This window comes from Thamnophis sirtalis, unplaced genomic scaffold (genome assembly GCF_051295495.1).
Source record: "Thamnophis sirtalis isolate CommonGarterSnake01/CBP01778 unplaced genomic scaffold, rThaSir2_p1.2 scaffold_12, whole genome shotgun sequence".
NCBI lineage: Eukaryota > Metazoa > Chordata > Lepidosauria > Squamata > Natricidae > Thamnophis > Thamnophis sirtalis.
Window position 1 is genome coordinate 44,645,844 of NW_028261392.1, and position 18,054 is coordinate 44,663,897.

The 18,054-nt window shown below is 43.2% G+C and overlaps 1 protein-coding gene across 1 annotated transcript in view; it reads left to right on the plus strand.

The window, feature by feature from the left end:
- Positions 1 to 18,054, plus strand: part of WWC3 (WWC family member 3) — a 1,020,491-nt gene that overhangs the window by 656,768 nt on the left and 345,669 nt on the right. The gene's annotated exons all lie outside the window — the stretch shown is intronic.

Here is an 18,054-nt window from a genome sequence, read left to right on the forward strand (position 1 = left end):
CTGCCATTCCCGGCTCCGGATCCCCCCCCCCACCAGGCGGAAATCCTAGTAGGGCAGAGAAACGGGGGGCGGGGTGGCAGCAAGAGATCCGAAGCGCGTGTCTCCTCTTTGCTCCGAGGCGTTGGCAGGGCTTCACTCAAAACGCGTTGCTTCTTGCAGGACCATGTGCCCTCTTTTTGGGGGGAGAGGGGTTCAGAGAGAAAGCGAGTTTCTGAAGAGGCGCCATCTGAAAAGAAGCAATCCCTTTAAAAGGATCAACTTTCGCATCTCGTAAATTGGGGACAGGGGATTATCATTTCTCATAAATCATTCCAGGTTGTTAGTGCTACTCGCTATGGCATCGATCCTCCTCCCGCCATTTGGTTGTTGTTATAGTTGGGGGATCTGTTTCCTGAAATCCTGGTAGCCCTAAAACAGTTTTTCCAAAGTTTGCTGACAGCTCTACTCCAGCACCTCCTGAAGAACTTAAAAGGTTTGAGACTTGAGATCACATCATCTGATCCCAGGGCCCACTAGTTACTGCTTTGAGCCTCCCTCCATCAACTGCATCTCGAATTTCCACTTTGCAATATCATACCGCCTCTGAGCTCAGAAATCCATATGGAAACTAGATAATGACAGTGATGTAAGCAGGCGGCCCACGGGCCAGATGCGTCACATGCAGGCCACGCCCCCTTGCTCCGCAAAGGCAACAAACGTTGCGATACGTCACGTGACGTGATCAAGTTTGACACCCGTGATGTGGAGCTTTCTGTGTCATTGCAGCTGGCTAGCGATGTCTACTGGGCTTTTGCACCCTAGGCTAACCTGTTACTAACCCTAACCTTTCACTCGATCAGCATTTTTTCAAACTTGGCAAATTTAAGTTCTGTGGCTTCAACTCCCAGAATTTCCTAATCTGTATGCTGGCAAGGGAATTCTGGGAGTTGGTCCACTCATTTTAAGGTTGCCAAGCTTGAAAAACATAACACTAGACTTAAGTTAGTACTGCAGTTTTTTTGGGTTTTTTTAAAGAAGTTTGTCTTCTTAAAAAAAATAGAACCAAAGGCAAGAATTTACCCCAGTATTTGGGTATTTCTTTTTAATTATCTGTTCAGTCTGTTCTTTGTATTCATTTCATCTTCAATGATATGTACTGAAGTCCGTTTTAGTTGATAAGACTTATTTTTAGCAAATCAGTATCATGATTATCAGCTCAAATCAATCTATTGCAAGATTAAGTCTTCTTTAGCTGACTCCAAATTGTTTCCAGTTAACACCTTTAAATTGAGTCACATTATTGAGTCATATTATTATTATTTTATTTGGGTGTTTTTCTGGTCTTTCAAGGTCATGTATCCAACTAAGGATTGTTGTTTGTCCAACACTGCTCTGTTGTTGTATAATGAGGTCAATCCATTATCATTTTTTTGAGGCTACTCACTTAATTACAATATATATCCTTGACTATTGGTGAATTCATTTTTTTTCTCGTCACATAATCATTTGTATACTTTTCTACTTCTATATTGCTTTTGCATTTCAGATCCAAGTTGTGAAACCTTGTGTTAGCACATGTATTATACACTAATTAAATTATTATATTCCTGAAGTAGGTTGTGATGTTCTGAAATGTTCTTCAAGCTAGCTTAATTATTACTATTTTTGAGGAAAAAAATTATTGTTTTAGTTAAACAGAAAAAAAAATAAGAAAAAAACCATCTTTTGTTACATCTTGTTGAAAGCGTATCCATTGGTTACAAATATATTCTGTGCGTTTCTTCCACAATCCTTACATATACTTCATTCAAATCATGTTGTACATTTTAAATCAAGAAAGAAAAGTTATATATTTTACTATCCCTGTACCATAATTCTCATTTGGTTACCATTGTTTAAACATGTTTTTTTAATTTTTATTTTAAACACATAAACACATCAACAAAAACAAACACATGACTTAAAACAACATAGGAACAAGAAGTTCCATCATATATCATACAGCAGTTCCGTATCGGTTTCTTTACAGTTAATGTTTTCCCTTCTATACATTTCTATCTTGCATTCATGGTCCCCTTAATCGTTATCCATTTTTATGTGCTATTCTATATTTATTTATACTTAGCTATTTATAACAAAATATTATTTACCTATATTATGCTTAATATTCTTACTATCATTTATTCTCTTACATACAATTATAGATATACATTCACATGGTTATTCTTTTTCTTTGCCATTCTTATACTTTTGTTATTCCATTTAAAATGTTATAATATACAGTTTGGGTTGTTTTGTTTACCATCCCTAGTGCCTGTTGTAACACCACCTTATTTTCCCTTTCTTTTCTCCTTACCTCTCCTTACCTCTTTCTTCTTGCCTTGCCTCTCCTCCACTCTTCCTCTTCCCTTCCTACTATCTCTCCTTCTCTCCCTTCCACCCTCCTCTCCTTCCCCTTCCTTCTTCCCTTACCTCTTCCCTACTCCTGCTCTCTCTTCCTCTTCCTATCCACTCTCCTTCTCTTTCTCTCCCTTCCACCCTCCTCTCCTTACCTCTTTCTTCTTGCCTTGCCTCTCCTCCACTCTTCCTCTTCCCTTCCTACTATCTCTCCTTCTCTCCCTTCCACCCTCCTCTCCTTCCCCTTCCTTCTTCCCTTACCTCTTCCCTACTCCTGCTCTCTCTCTTCCTCTTCCTATCCACTCTCCTTCTCTTTCTCTCCCTTCCACCCTCCTCTCCTTACCTCTTTCTTCTTCCCTTACCTCTCCTCCACTCTTCCTCTTCCCTTCCTATTATCTCTCCTTCTCTTCCTTCTATCCTCCTCTCCTTTCCCTTCCTTCTCCACTTCCTTCCTCCTCTCCTTCTCCTTCCCTTACCTCTCCCCTGCTCTTCCTCTTCCCCTTCCTACCCTCTTCCTCTCCCTTCCACACTCCTCTCCTTCTCTCTTTCTTCCTTTCTCTTCCTCTCCTCCTCTCTCCCTTTCTTTTTCTGTTGTTATAGGTGTCACTTTCAAATCTCAGTTTATGTTTTCTTGGGGATGGTATTTCCACAAACCCAGATATAGTTTCGTATCATTTTCTTTTTTCTCTTTCGTTCTACAGTCTATATGGCAGCCATCGTCCTGGTTTGTCGGCTTGTTCAATGTAATTCTGTCTAACTACTTTAATTTTCTGTGCTAATTCCTTTTGAGTTATTAAATTGATCTGCCTACTCATTTGGTTCTATTTCAATTTTGTCTACTTGATTACATAGGCCAGATGAAATCCAAGCCCTGTCAATTCTTACTTCCTGTATACAGGCTATATCTACTTTCAATTTCTTAAGTTTATTAAACATCTGGGCTCTTTTTTTTTTTGGTGCATTCAGTCCATTCAAGTTTATCGAGATAATTGTTATTTCTTGATCCATCTTTAGCTGGGGTTGTTTTTTTTTTACTTCTAGTTTGTATCTGACTTTTCCCTCTCGTGCCTTTGTCCTCTGCTCTCTCTCTTTCTTGCCTCTGTTCTTCTCTCCTATTTCTTTCCTTGTCTCCAAATGTTTCTTCCTCTCGACCCCTACTTTCTAGTTCCCCCTTACTTCTTTGTTCTTCTTCCCTGCTGCAGTATTCTTCATAGAATTTCTGTGCTTCTTCTGTATTCTCTATCTTATATCTTTTTCCTTGCCAAGATACTTTCAGACTTCTTGTATTCTTCTGGACTCCGCAGGGGAGAAGAGTGAGAGTGAGGAACCTCCCTCTCTCAAACTGTTACCAAGTCCACCCACTTCAAATTTGCGGTAACCACCCTTGCGGGTTAAGAACTGCATTTCACCCTGTTTGCTGAGTGTATGTATGTATGAATGTGAGAGAGAATGTTCCCACTTTTTAATTTGATTAATTTTATACTATTATCTTGTATTTTAATTATTATTGTGGGGTGTGTATGAGGAGAGTGTCTGCTTGTCATGTATGATAGGACTGGGTGTGCGACCTGGAGCCCCCTCCCCTGAGTGCAGACGCAGAAGTGGATGGGGGCCCAGATTCACCCCCCCATCCTGGAATGAATGATGTGCGCGGCCTGTTGGGAAGAATGGGGGCCATGGGAGATGGGTGGGGATCTACGGGGATGGGGGAGGGTCGTAGCATTTCGGTTACGACCGGGAGGGGCAGATATGACGGGAGCTGTAGAGCTGGCCAATACCGGGGAAGAAGGACTCGCTATATCACAGCGATTCCTTGTTCCGGCCCTGCTGGCTCAACTCAAAGGCCTCGTGGCAGAGGAGATCAAGGCCCTGGTCTCAGGTTGCTGCTGCTAAATGCCAGGTCTGTAGTAAATAAAGCTCTCCTCGTCCAGGACTTAATATTAGACCGGGAGGCAGACCTGGCATGTATAACTGAAACCTGGCTGGGCCAAGAGGGAGGAGTCCCTCTCTCAGAAATGTGCCCAGAGGGGTTCCAGGTGCTCCACCAACCACAACACCAGAGAAAGGGGTGGGGGAGTGGCAGTTATTATCCGAAGGACGTTAGCTCCTCGCAGGATCCCTGCACCAGAGATTGTGGGGTGTGAGTCTCTCCTCCTGAAGTTGGACCTAGGGGTTCAATTGGGCTTGTTTCTGACGTACCTACGTCCCAGCTGTGTCACAACAGCCCTGCCTACGCTCCTAGAGGCGGTAGCCGGGTTGGCGGTGGAGTTTCCCAGACTGATGGTACTGGGGGACTTTAACCTGTCATCCCTAGGTGAACACTCTGATGGGGCGCAGGAGTTCATGGCTTCCATGACAACCATGGACTTGACCCAAGTAGTTCAGGGTCCAACTCATAGACCGGGACACACACTCGACCTTGTATTTCTCTCGGGGCAGTGGAGACATGATCTTGAATTAAGGGGAATAGAGATCTCGCCCTTGTCATGGTCAGATCACTTCTTGCTGAGGCTCGACTTTAGGATGCTACTCCCCCATTGCAGGGAGGTGGAGCCGATTAAGTGGTTCCACCCCAGGTGCCTGATGGACCCGGAAGGATTTCAGAAGGAGCTTGGAGGGATATCTGACTCCCTTGCCCACAATCCAACAGAGTCCTTGGTCGCGGCCTGGAATGTTGCGGCAGCTGCGGCATTGGATCGGATTGCGCCTTTGCGGCCTCTACGCAGCAGTGGATCCAGGAGGGCACCTTGGTTTACCGAGGAACTCCGGGAGATGAAGCACCAAAAGAGACGCCTAGAGCGACGCTGGAGGGCTAGTAACTCCGAATCTGACCGAACACTACTAAGAGCCTTTATTAGGACTTATTTAGTGGCGATACGGGCAGCAAAATGTACACATTTTTCCGCTCTTATTGCATCCGCGGAATCTCGCCCAGCCGCCCTGTTTGGGGTGACCCGCTCCCTCCTGAAAGGTCAGGAAGCAGGGGAACCCCTGCAGGGAAGAGCTGAGGAGTTCATTCAGTTTCTGTCGGATAAAATCACTCAGATTCAGGCAGACCTGGACTCAGGCAGCACCAGCTGAGATGCCGAGGGAGAGTCTTAGTCAGATTTGATGGGATGAGTTCGAGTTTGTCACCCTTGAGGAAATGGACAAGGCCATGGGAGCGATGAGTGCCTCCACCTGCTTACTGGACCCGTGCCCCTCCTGGCTGGTCTCGACCAGCAGGGAGGTAACACGAGGCTGGCTCCAGATGATTACGAACGCATCTTTACAGGAGGGGTCTTTCCCGCAACCATTAAAGGAAGCGGTGGTAAAGCCCCTCCTTAAGAAGCCTTCTCTGGACCCAGCTATTCTTAAGAACTATCGTCCTGTCTCCAACCTTCCTTTTCTGGGAAAGGTTGTTGAGAAGGTGGTGGCGCTTCAACTCCAACGGACCTTGAATCAATCAGATTATCTAGATTCCTTTCAGTCTGGTTTCAGGCCTGGGTACAGCACAGAAACCGCTTTGGTTGCACTGACCGATGATCGCTGGCGGGCTAGGGATAGAGGACATTCCTCTATCCTGGTGCTTCTTGACCTCTCAGCGGCCTTCGATACCATCGACCATGGTATTCTTCTGCGACGGTTAGAGGAGGTGGGAGTGAGAGGCACCGTTTTACGGTGGTTCTCCTCTTACCTCTCTGACAGGTCGCAGTCGGTGTTGGTCGGGGAACAAAGGTCAACCCCTAGGCCCCTTAAATGTGGTGTGCCGCAGGGCTCGGTCTTGTCCCCCCTCCTATTTAACATCTACATGAAGCCGCTGGGCGAGATCATTCGACAGCACGGGGTTAAGTACCATCAGTATGCTGATGATACACAATTGTATCTCTCTGCCCTGTGCCAGCTCAGTGTAGCGGCGGACGTGATGTGCCGATGCCTGGAAGTTGTCAGGATCTGGATGGGGGTAAACAAACTCGTACTCAATCCCGACAAGACTGAGTGGCTGTGGATGTTGCCTCCGCAGGACAGTCCAGACAGTCCATCCTTGATCCTGGGGGGTGAAAACTTACACCCCTCAGAGAGGGCCCGCAATTTGGGGGTCCTCCTGGATTCACAGCTGACACTGGAACACCACTTGTTGGCTGTGACCAGGGGGGGCTTTGCCCAGGTTCACCTGGTGCATCAATTGCGACCCTACTTGGATCGGGAGGCACTCCAAACAGTCACTCATGCCCTAGTCACCTCAAGGCTGGATTACTGCAATGCACTCTACATGGAGCTACCCTTGAAAAGTGTTAGGAGACTGCAACTAATCCAGCTGCTTTGGAATGAGCTACCCCCAGAAATCCGGACCTTACCCACTCTCATGGCCTTCAGAAAAGCTGTTAAAACCTGGCTATTCCGGCAGGCCTGGGGCTGTTGACCTCATTGTTGAGGTCCAGCCCCGATCAAAACGAATGTATGTGTGTTGATTTTAACTTGTTTTTATTTTCATTTTTTACTATTTCTTTTTTTCCTTCATTGTAAGCCGCCTGGAGCCCTCCGGGATTGGGCGGCCTATAAATCATATAAATAAAATAAATTATAAAAATAAAATAAATACCAGAATCCCTTCTGGTACCAACCATCTGTATATTATTCTGTTTTTATTTAACTGGTTTGTTAAAAATTGGTACTGCCGAGGGAAGAAGGCAGGGCTTAGCAGTGAGAAGATGGAGTTTCAGGCTATTCCTGAAATTCCTCTATACCGAAGGATTTTTGGACGGGTTTTTGAACCCTAGCTGTCCCGGAGACGACAGTGAAAGGTGAGGGGAGACCCAGTGACCTCAGAGACGTTCGCAAAGTCTCTGGGGGGGGGGTTATTAACCCCTCGTGCCAATTCCTTTCTGGATTAGCTGCGTGCTAACTGAAACTGCAGGTTGCCCCTAAGAATGGCAGAAGTGATGTCATCTGGTAAGCTGATTTTATTACTCAAGAGAGGCTGTCCGCATTAAAAGCTTAAGCTAATTGAAACCAAAGAATAGAAGAATTTAGCGGCAAATTGTTTTTTTTTTAATGGATTTATGGCTGGTGGCTACTTTACTTCTTAAACGCTTCAAGAAACTCTTCGACTTCCCCCCCCCTCTGACTCTCCCTAAGTGGATCATAAAGTTTACTTTCTACTAATTAGCCCTTCACGATCTGACATTTTTATCACTTGGCTCTGTTTACGATCAGATAAGATTGCACAGCTTGCAATTTTTAACTGCGACACATCATGGCGTCTCAAAATACCTCTAAGATTTCACTCCAGATTCTTTTTTCCGCATGTCGAGAGCTTTTTGACTCTTACCAGAGATTGGAAAGAAAATTGGATCTGATCTTAAAATATGAAGGAAAAACTGAGATCGTTGAATGTTTAAATATTCCTGAAATACAAATGGAAAATGTGAGAAATGGCGTCTGGTCTATCTCAGAGGAAGAAAGGAGGGGGGGAGCTATAAAGAAGACTCATTTAAAGAGACAGAGTGCAGGAGGAATGGAAAATCCACCCTTGAGAATTAAAGTCAATTTGAAAAATTTTACAAGCCCGGGACAACATTATTATTACATCACTGACATTCAGAGTCAAAAGGTGCGAAGATATCTTTGTCTGGATTTGCTTATAAAAACATTTGGTAAATGTATCCAACGAATGGCTATTGGACTGAGAAAATCTCGCTGTTGGAGGGACACAGGCTGACAGATGGGAGAATACAACTTAAAACTAGCTAAATCTGATTACTTTAATTTGTAATAGATATAGCTGAATAATAATTGACATTGATGGTAATGTATATAATATGGAATTGGCTAATAGACTGAAGAATACAATTGAAATCTAGCTAAACCTAATTGCTCTCTTTGTAACAGATATAGCTGAATAATAACTGATATTGATAGTAATGTATATAATGTGGAGTTGATATGATATATAACAATTGGATATGAGAAAACATTTTTGAATTATACATAAAGAGTATTAACTACAACAATTATTACTATTATAAAAACTAAATAAAATACATACAATCCAATGTTAATCAATACTGGGAAAATGTTATGATATATGATATAATTAAATATTATGGATGTTCAGCTAAAATAGGATATGAGGATTTGATGCTAATAGAGGATTTTACAAGCAAGTAAATGAAAGGTCAGCATGTGTTATGGATTAATTTTTTGGCATAGCTAAAGATGAAGGATGTTTAAATAACTATAGGTAATTAAAACTGAAGGTATAATGATGTTAATATGGTAAATATTTGAGTCAAGATACTTGAATTAATATGAGTTAATGGAAGAGAAGCACCAAAGCATGTTGTAACCAGCTGATATACTTCTTTTTTTTTTATAATAGATACCTGTGTTTTGTTTTCCTTTCCTGCCTTGTCCTTTGTAGTTTTTGTCCTTTTTTGTTTTATTTTTCTTTTGCCTTTTCTTTTTGTTTTGTTTTTTTCTCCCACCGGTGTGGGCAGGTATTGTTCAAGATTATTACTTGTATTAATATTTTTAAATAATAATTACAGTCAAATGAAAATGGATATATAATAATGCTTGAGGTAATATGAGTTATGTTTGTTGATCGTGGAGGATCTGTAATGGATTGATACATTTTCTACAGATGTAAAGAAAGATGCTGTACTTGTTTCAATTAAAATTAAAAAAACATTTATTAAAAAAATAATTGGTACTGCCTACGTTGTTCCCGAATTCTCCGTGGAATCTGTTTAAGTGTGATCAACTCTTTTTCCTGTAATGTAATCGTCTCTTCTCTGATTTTTTTATAAACTTCATCTCTCGTTGTTTTTTTTAGCAAATCTTGCATGCTCTTCTCTCAGGAGTTTATGTCTTCTGGCATAGTTAGTATGCACCCGATAAGCTTCATCGACGTCTCCTCTCAACTCTTGTTCTTTTCTTTGGAGAATTTCAGTGAAGATTTCAATCATTTTTCCTTTCAGGTCTTCCTCCTCCTCTTCCAGTATGTTTTGGAATCTTAGGTAGAATGCAGCTCTTTCATGCCGGGTTATTGATATTTCTAATTCTTTATTAAGTTGTTTCTATTCCAATTCCATTTTTCCCATCTTCTGATCTGCTTGTTCTATTTTTTCTTCCATACACTGGATTTTCTGTTCATTGATTGCTAAGGCATTCTGTATCCTTTCAATTTTGTCATCTACATTTTTAATAGTTCCTTTCAATTCACCCATTTCATTTTTCATTTCTTCATGATTCCTCCTTGTCTCTTCATGATTGGTAGTTGTCACTTCTTGGCTTTTCGCCAATGTCTCTTGTATCATCTGGAGCATCAATTGCATACTCTGCATCGTTGGAGCTGGCCCCATTGTTCCTGCTATCTTTTCACCTTTCTCCAACCCCAACGCACTCTCAATTGATCTTTCATTTGAGGGAGGGGGTGTTGCTGAAATCACATTGGGTGTAGTTTTTTTCACTAATTTTACTGATGTTGCCATTTTTATCCCTCTATTTATCCTTGCCCACAATTGCATATAAGTTTTACTTTACTTCTATTCTATCAGTAATATCAATGATATAAGTAATTGTATATTTCAATATTTAACAATAATTAACCTTCCTTAATTATTATTATCACGTTTCAATACCTAAACATTCCTATGTAGCATTCAATTCTGTTTTTGGTCCTTAATTAATATATATCATAGATTTATATACCACACTATTATCTTATACCAATAGATGCCTCTCAATTTTATCATTTATACAGGTATTCAATTCTGATAATTAATTTTTCTCTATGTATGCATGTATATATGTATGTATATGTATATATGTATATATGTATATATCCGATATCCGATATCCGATATACATACATACATACATCATACATACATCATACATACATACATACACACACACACACACACACACACACATTGCCTTATCATCCCAGCGTCTACAGAGTATCCCCCTTAATCTGCTGGCCACTTCAGGATCAACAGCGCTCAAAAATGAGTCCAAACGAAGAAGTTAGAGTTAGAGGTTAGGAGAGCTCCCTTTCCTCTGCTCTAAGCACGGTGATGTCACCACAGGAAGTCCCTGTTTAAACATGTTTTTATCTAGAATCATTTATATTAGAAGACACAACCACCTACTGGCATTCATTTGCAATTTCAATAGATCTCCAATACCATTACAACTTTATGACATGTTCTAAAATTAATTCGGTTAAGTAAGATATCTGAGCATCCCCCCCACATAACACACATGTATATACCATTAAATATTGTCCATTAACATTTCATTATTATTATTGTAGTTAACTAAAGGTTGTTTACTGATCATCTCACCTCTCCTCTCCAGGCCCACACAATATTATAACTTTATAACCGTCTTTAAACAATGATTTATTAATAAGATTTATAGGACTTTTCCCTCAATCCCAAATTAGTTAATTACATGCTAAGAAAATAAACATTAGACATCTAAGACAATCTAAGAAATATTAATATTTCTACTTGACAATCACCCAGAATGTATATTAGCATTTCTATGGTCTGGTTAATTATCCTAACTAGGGTTATTATTTCTCTATTAGTATCATAGTAAATTTATGTTAATGGATAAACATTCAGTGGTAATTTTAAACAGTCTATAAGGTACTATAATCTCTACTTAATAATCATCAAAAATTAACTAGCTTTTTTCCATCAATTGGCATTATTAACCAGTATCTTTCCAGTAAAAAAATAGTCTTTCATCTCTTGCCAGTTGTGTCAATTCTATATCCAGAACCTTTCCAGGGTTTAAAACTTCTCTCTGCACACTGAAGCTTAAACGATCTCTCATGTAGTTTTGTTGCCCTTGAGTTGTTATTAATGTAAGCTTAACTTTAGTTGTCAGGTTTGTTTCTGAATAGATTTGTCTTATTACCTCCATCTTTTTTGCTTTTTCTTTTTCTCCTACATCTTGAAGTTTGGGGTGGAGCACCAAATTATCAAAGTCACTTTTCCAGCTTCCCCTCTTTCCACTTTCACTCACGTTTACTCCATTTATAAGTTCATCTGGGTTCTTATCTTTGTTTTCTGTATTTCCATTCACTTCCTTAATTTCTGGGGCTATAACCCCATCATCTTTTTTTGTAATATCCCATAGTCTGTCCCATTTCTTGTAGAATCTCTCAAATCCTTCTGAGATGTTTTGAAGTCCAGCCAAAATGTTTTGAATTAACAAGTTTTCTTCATCTGAGTATTGCTCCATTTTTTAGAATAAGAAATAATATAGAGAAAGAACAAGAGGAGGAATTTGGTACAATCTGCCACTCTAGCCTGTCACAGATTTTGAAGAATATATCTATTTTTATTTTAGATGAATGTTCTTTTATGGTTTTCAAAGAAAGGTTCTGAAGTTTTTCTTTCCTTTTCCAATTCTTGTCAAAATATTTTCCACACACCACTATTTGTGACCTTGAGTCTTTATCAGGTTTTAAAGAAACGTTCCAAACCCTTTGTTGCGCAGTCACAGTCAGTATAGTCAGATATGAGTGAACAAAGAAAACATTGTTACAGCAGCAAAGGGAAAAAAGCTTCAAATTTGGGCTTTCAAGTGGCAGATTCGATACTTTTAAAACCTCTTTCTTTAAGTATCTCCAATATAATATTGCAACAAGTAGAAGAAGAAATTTATTAAAGTAAAAAGAGTTTTAATTTAAGCCAAAGAAGTTAAAGTAGTAAAGGAAAATAGGAAGAGATCCCTTCACCTCACAGAAGCGGGAGCGTTGCAATCACTCAATCCACAAAAGATTACAAGCAAGAGCAAAAAAAATTCTAAGGCAGTCCAATGGGGATTAAGTACACCGCTTTGTTCTTGCTTAATGGACTAATTAAGCTTAAGAAAAGAGTTTCTTAGGGCAATCTTCTAAAATAAAAGAAAAAAAACCCCTCACCAGATAGAAACACTTTCATTCTCTCTTCTTGGAGCCATCTCCAACTATGTCAGCCGGGGGGGGGGGGCTGCCTGTTTGCCGCCGGTTGGAAGCACTCCCCTTGGGTCGATCAGGGACTTTGCGATGTCCCTGTGACCAGCAAGATCTTGTCCTCCCAGCCACCATCTCTTCGAAACAGTTTAGATCCTGCCGGACCGTCCAGGGGCAAAAGTGTCATCGGCGGATTCGGACAGCCGAATCCACACAATGTATCATTGCGACGTTGGCTCCTCCCACCAAGCTAGCTTAATTATGACATTACTGTCTATGATCATCTTTTTAGTGGCATAGATGTAAGTTGTCAACATTCTTCAGTTCATTATTTTCTATTTTTATTGGCAAAGATTTTGAATAATTTTGACATGATTTTTCATTTCAAGTTCATTTTCAAGCCATGGATTTGGTCATACTTTCATCTTAAATGAGTAAATGGCTCACAAACTCTTTTTTACTGCTTTTACTGCTTTGATTGTATTTGTTTTGTGTGTCAGTGAATGTGTGTGTGTGTGTATAGCCTCATAGTCACATACATAAATAAATTCCTCATTTCTAAATAAGCATGTAACTAATTGCAGAAATAATCTGATATCATGATAAACGGGGAAGGACATTTTAAAAAGTTTCTGAAAGAGCAGGATTTTATTTTGGTGTATAAAAAAAGCTTTTATGTTAGACTGAGAGGAAGCTCTATTAGGCAGCAAAACCAAATATTTTGTATAAACACCATCCTCTTAACATTAAATTTCTGTAAGTGTCTTTGAAATTGTTCATTCATTTTACCCATTTAGAACTGTGGTTTTTAAAACAATTTTAAAAAGAATATAGGCGAATATAGCCAGAAGTGCCCCTTTCTTGATTTATATTAACTAGCAGCAACAGCTTCAAGATTAGATTGTTCAGAGGTTTTCTAAAGAACAAAGGTTAATTAATATAAATTGAAGAATAATTTCTCTAATTGTTTTCCAATGGATTCCAATGACATTTCAAAAACAAGGAAATTAAACATATTCTGAAAAAAGTTCAACTTTATTCATTTCATTCTTGCTTCTATTTTTGAAGGACTCCTTTAGAGCTCTCATATCTGCTTCTGGAAAGTTTTGGTACCTTCAAGAGTAAAAAAAAAACAGATGCATGTCTTAATATATCTTCCTTTAATTATGGATTTGTTGGATTTTCATGGTTCAAATGAATTATACAATAACATTAGACTTCTTTTTAGCATTGAGAAGGTTTGTCAGATATAACTGACAAGAGTTTAAAAAGACCATCTTTCATAGTGCAACATCCATTGGCATCTAGCACAAATAGCAACAGCAAATAAAAAAACTACACGTTTCATAATATAAATCCCATATTTCATATTTGTTCATTTCCCTGCTCCACGACCAACTCAATGACATTCTCTCTGCCATTTTGTTAATAGTACTTCTGATGGATTTCTCTTCTAACTCCCATGCACATAAGTTTCCGTGCTGAAGCCAGGCCTGAATCCAGACTGAAAGGGATCCAGATAATCGGCTTCATCCAAGGACCGTCGGAGCTGAAAGGCCACCACTTTCTCAACAACCTTCCCAACAAAGGGAAGGTTGGAGACTGGACGGCAGTTATTCAAAATGGCTGGATCCAGAGATGGCTTCTTCAGGAGGGGTCTCACCACCGCTGTCTTCAACGGCGGAGGAAAGAAGCCCTCCTGAACGGAGACATTCACCATCGTCTGGATCCAGCCTCGTGTCACCTCCCTGGTGTTCACGACCAGCCAGGAGGGGCACGGGTCCAGTGCACATGTGGCGGCACTCACCGCTCCCATGGCCTTGTCCACTTCATCAGGAGTAACAAGTTGAAAGTCAGTCCAGAGATGTCGCTCAAGACCCTCCCCCGGTACCCCGGCTGGCTCTGCCCAATTGGAGTCCAGGTCTATCCGAAGCCGAGCAACTTTGTCCGCGAGGAACTGGACATACTCCTCCGCTCTACCTCGTAAGGGATTATCCACAACCCTCCCATTCAGGAGGGAGCGGGTTACCCTAAACAAGGCGGCAGGGCGCGACTCAGCGGACGCAATGAGAGCGGCAATATAGGTGTTCTTAGCTGTCCGTATTGCCGAAAGGTATGCTCCGATGCAAGCTTTTAATAGTGCTCGGTCTGACTCGGATTTACTGGACCTCCAGCGGCGCTCTAGGCGTCTCTTTTGGCGCTTCATCTCCCGGAGGTCCTCGGTAACCAAGGAGCCCTCCTGGATCCACTGCCGGGGATCGGCCGTAAAGGCGCAATCCGGTGGAGAGCCTAAGACGCTGCTGAGTTCCAAGCAGCAAATAAGGTCTCCACCGGACTGCGGGCGAGAGTATCAGGCACAACACCAAGCGCCGTCTGGAAACCCTGAGGATCCATAAGAAGCCTGGGGTGGAACCACCTAGTCGGCTCCTCCTCCCTACAGTGGGGGATTGGTCTCCGAAAGTCGAGCCTCAGTAGGAAGTGGTCCGACCATGACAGGGGCAAGATCTCACTACCCCTCAAACCAAGATTACAACTCCACTGCTCCGACAGAAATACGAGGTCGAGTGTGTGACCCGCTGAGTGAGTCGGGCCCTGGATTACTTGAGTCAAGCCCATGGCTGTCATGAAAGCCATGAACTCCTGCGCTCCATCAGAGTGTTTGCCGAGCGAAGGCAGATTGAAGTCCCCCAGTATCATAAGTCTGGGGAACTCAACTGCCAGCTCAGCTACTGACTCGAGGAGCGAGGGGAGGGCTGTCGCCACACTGTTGGGAGGCAGGTGCGTTAACAACAAGCCCACTTGACCCGCAAGGTCCATCTTCACCAGCAAGGACTCACACCCGACAAGCTCCGGAGCAGGGATCCTACGAGGAACTAAAGACTTTTGGATAATGGCCACTCCCCCACCCCTTTTCTGGGGTCACGGTTGATGAAGTACCTGAAAACCCTCTGGGCACATTTCAGTGAAGGGGACTCCTCCCTCCGGGCCCATCCAGGTTTCAGTAATACATGCCAGGTCTGCCCCCTCGTCTAAAATTAGGTCCTGGACGAGGGGAGCCTTGTGAACCACAGACTTGGCATTTAGCAACAACAACCTGAGACCAGGGTCCTGACTACTCACGCCATCTGGCCTTGGAGTGGAACTAACAGGGCCGGAAGGAGGGATCCTTCTGACGTAGGGAACCCTCCTTCCCCAGTAATGGCTCGCCCTGAAGTTCCCACCATATCTGCCCCTCCCCGATATGACCCTAATGTTCCGGCCCACTCCAGCATCTATGGTCCCTCCACCCTCTCCCCTGGCCACCGGATTCACCAGCAGGCCCTTCAACACACACATCCAAGGGCCGGATTAGGCCTGGGGTCCCCTGACACTTCTGCCAAAGCACTCAGTGCAGGAGGTACCCAGCTATGCTCCCGGCCCACCACACATACGCACACATACAATCAGTCAATCCCCACAAACAAGTTAAAAACAAGGGAAACAACAATATCATAATAAAAGTGGGAACATTCAGTCAACCAGAATCATACCACGCACTCTCCATACAATTAAAAATTACAAGAATTACAAATTTATAAAAATTATAAAAATTGCGCAATATAGCAAATTGATCGAATATAGTCCGAAAAAGCCGAGGAGGGAGTAATGTCCAAGACCTCCCACGCGAGAGCCCAGGATCCAGGAAATGATGAAAGAGACATATGGTGATAGCAATAAAAGAGAGAGCCACACTTCCCAGTCCTCTCTCTCGTTACTATAGAAAGTCAGTGGGGGTATGAACAGGAAGCCCAGGATGGCAATAAGGTCATAGGCCCCAATTTGCTCCCCAATGATGGTCCGGAGGGCAAGGCCAGGAAATGTCTGGGTGGCAAGTAGGCCATAGGCGGTGGATATAGCAGCGAAAGTTGCGGGGCCAGCCATAGGCGATGACAGGCCAGCAACACCCCTTCCTTCGGGAACAAAAGGACACACGGGAGCCAGGGAAACCCCACGGTAAAAAGGGGGGAGGAAAAAGCCCCACTCCCAGCTGTACCGTAACACTCCCAGTGGTGGCAGCCAACCGGTAGGCCGTCAGGCTAGCAACCCCACCCCCACCCTCACCCTAACCTTAATCCTAATCTTAAACTAAACTGACCCCACCCAATAATTCTAATCTAACCCTACCCTGTCCCTAGCCTGACCCTGCAGCAGCACAAACAGCGGATGGAGGCGTCAGACAGTCAAGGGGGTCGGGTCCCCCCAAAACAGTCTCCGATAGCTGTCTCCACGGTAGCCAAGACAGTCTCAGCCAGCTCTTCCAGGCTCCAACAGGCCCCCTCGGTCCCGGTGGTCAGGTAGTCCCAGCCCGCCTTTCGCCACAGATGGCACAACAAAATTCGCAAGATGGTTCAGCGCCGCCCGGCTACTTGAGCGATGTTACTCCACAAAGCGTTCAGTGATCTCTCTCTGATCTCAATATTCTCTCAGTATTCTCAGCGTTCACAGTATTTTCAGCGTTCTCAGGATTCTCAGCGTTCTCAGCAACTCCCATAGCACTCAGTAATCTCTCTTTAACAGTCAGACAACTCCCAGGAAACCTGGTTAATCTCTCAGGCCCCACAGCTAATCAGCGGCTCAGCGGCTTTGATGTCAACTCCGGCGCCTCCCGGCAAACAAGCAAACCGCCCAGCCCCTGGGGTCCACCTCCCCCAGGCAGCCGGGGCGCCCTCAGCCCCCGGGGCGTGATGGACTCCAGCAGCCGGTAAAAACAGCTCCAGCACGAATCTCCTGGACGCCTGGCCACAGCGCTCTCAAGCCGCGCTGTTCTTGGGTCTACCGCTGATCTTCAACGCCGTCTTTGTTACAAGCCAGCATAAGATGGAAGAATTCGGTGCCTGGGGAGCGTTTACACACACCCCTCCGGTCAAAAAACGCACCCCCGGACAGCCAGCTCAGTCACCTCCAAGTCCTCCCAATTCCACTCAGAGAGCCGTTCTACAGCTGGTCTGAAGCCGCTCTACAGCTGATCTCTACCGCTGATCTTCCACGCCGTCTCTGCTACAGGCAAGCATAGGTGGGAAGAATCAGCTCATTCAGGGCGCCTAGGGGTGTTTACGCAGCCCCCCTCCGGTTCAAAAGCGCATCCCCGGATTGCCTGGTCGATCACCTCCACAAGGGACTTCTCCTTCCGAGATTCCAAGAGCTCCGTCCCTCTCAATTCCACTCCTCTCTTCTCGTAAAACTCGAGCGTTTCACTCGAGCAGCCATCTTCCGCCTTGCACATGCGCAGTCTTTTAACGCCCTGTATCAGCAGATGGCAATGGGACTCCTTGATTTGTATGGAAGCGTCAATTGCAAAGCAATCCTGGTATTGCGGTATTAACAGAACTGGAAGAATGAATTATCAGACAACTCAAATGCATTTGTGATTTTGTATGGTACATGTTGCCTCAGCAATACTGAACAATGTCACTATGGCAATTGCATGACAAAGACCAAGCCAACAGATGTAATAATGGAGTGGCTGGTGTCTAGTGATGGCCAGGACTCAGAAATTATTCATGTGCATGGCATTGAGTAGCTGCAGGCAGGAGGGGACGGGCATCTTTGTCCAGTGTTGACATGTATCCCACCTACGTAGTAGCCCTGCATTTTTTACTTGGAGTCTTGGCACATCCTTTTGATGGATTTCAGATCCTAAAGCACAACACATAATGTGCATTCCTGAATGGCAGTAGTTT